This window comes from Cavia porcellus, unplaced genomic scaffold (assembly GCF_034190915.1).
Source record: "Cavia porcellus strain 051 isolate PalLab524CR breed Dunkin Hartley unplaced genomic scaffold, mCavPor4.1 scaffold_13, whole genome shotgun sequence".
NCBI classification, from domain to species: Eukaryota; Metazoa; Chordata; class Mammalia; order Rodentia; family Caviidae; genus Cavia; species Cavia porcellus.
The window spans coordinates 15,421,641-15,421,912 of NW_026947496.1; positions in this window are offsets into that span (position 1 = coordinate 15,421,641).

Consider the following 272-nt stretch of genomic DNA (forward strand, 5'->3'; position numbering starts at 1 on the left):
CAGTCCCAGCACCTCGCCAGGCTGACCTGGAAAGTGATGGATTTATAGCCGCGGCAATCTCGCCATCAGCTCCAGCTTTTCCCAACAGCCCCAACCCGCTTTCCCGGTCAGTCCCTGGCTGGGTAGTCCAAGCGGACCGACTGCTGGGCTTGCTGGGCGCAACGCGACGGAGAGGGTGGTTTCGCACTAGGCTCTGGGGGCGTCCACGCGCGCGCGCCCCACGGCTCCCCAGCCCTCGGAACTTTGGGGTCTGGGGTCAGAGCGCCGGGTAG